The following is a 1423-nucleotide window of genomic DNA, read 5'->3' as shown; positions in this document are numbered from 1 at the left end:
TTTTAAAGGTGCTGATGAACAAAAGTGTCATGTTAAAGACTAAGATGTACCTGATCCAAACCATGGTATTCTCATTTGCTTCTTATACACCTGAGAGCTGGACAATGAATAAGGATGCCAGGAAAAGAATGCTTCTGAATTGTGATGTTGGGAAAGAGAGTCCTGAACACTCCATGAATTACCAACAGGTCAAAAAAGACTGTGTTGAAGGAAGTACAACCGAGAGACGTCTTGTAGGTAAGAATGGTGAAACTTCATCTCACATCCTTTGGGCACATTGTTAAGTGAGGCCAATGCTTGGAAAAAGACATGTGTGAAAAGATGTAGAGGAAGAAAAGGAGAGGAAGCTTGTCAACCAAGTGAATTGGTTCCATACCTGTAACAATGGGCTTGAACATATCAAAGATGGTGAGGATGGTACAGCACAGGGCAGGATTCAGATTGTTATTAATAAAGTGACTGAGTTGTATTCAAATGAACAGTACCTAACAACAACAACCACCAAGTGCATCCACCTCTTTTCTCACTGAGTGCTTTAGAAAGTTCATGGTCTTTGTCTCCCATATACCTTTGCATATGATTCGAAAATAAGACTCAGAGTATTTTCATGGCTGCACTCTCATTATCTGTAAAGACCTCATCCAAGCATCTAGTGGCTTAGTGGTAAGGAGTTGTGCTGTCGATCCAAAGACAAGCAGTTCACATCCACCAGCTGCTTGGTGGGGGAGAGATGGGCAGTCTCCTCTTGTGTGATTTACCGCCTCTGAACACCCAACACAGAGGGTCAGCTGTGAGTCAGTTCAAACTTGATGGTTCACAACAAAGCTTAGAAAAGCAAATGCATCGTTGGATTACTAAGGTTCATTTAAACAACATGTTTTCTGTCCCTGCACATGCAAATGAAAACTGATCAATGAAAAAGAAAGAAAATGAACAAATTTGAACGTGGTGTTGGTGAAAAATATTGAATATATCATGAGATGTCAGAACAGCTACCATATATGTACCAAAAGAAATACAGCCCAGGGACTCATTCTTGTGAGAATGACTAGATTTTGCTTTCTTTAGTATTTGTAGAGATTATGTCATTTTCTAGTAATTATTCCTTTCTACTGATACATCAATATGTCAGAGGGAGTGAGCAAAATTCTTCAAGACATGTATAAACATGGTGTCTACAACAACAGTCTCAAAAAAAGAACAAATATAAGAATGTTATAAAACGTGGGAGAAAACAGGATTGCTTTTGTAGTTTACAAGTCATTTCTAGATCAATTTTGAAATGCAATGTAGTGAGTGACAGGATAATACCCATATGCATACAAGGAAGTCCAGTGAATACCACCATCACTTAAATATATGCACCAACAACCAGAGCCAAAGAGGAGGAAGTAGAAGATTTCTACCAACTTTTGCAGTCAGA

This window comes from Elephantulus edwardii, unplaced genomic scaffold, assembly GCF_000299155.1.
Source record: "Elephantulus edwardii isolate Elephantulus edwardi_28Jun2011 unplaced genomic scaffold, EleEdw1.0 scaffold00035, whole genome shotgun sequence".
NCBI classification, from domain to species: Eukaryota; Metazoa; Chordata; class Mammalia; order Macroscelidea; family Macroscelididae; genus Elephantulus; species Elephantulus edwardii.
Note: the sequence above shows the minus strand (reverse complement) of the source record.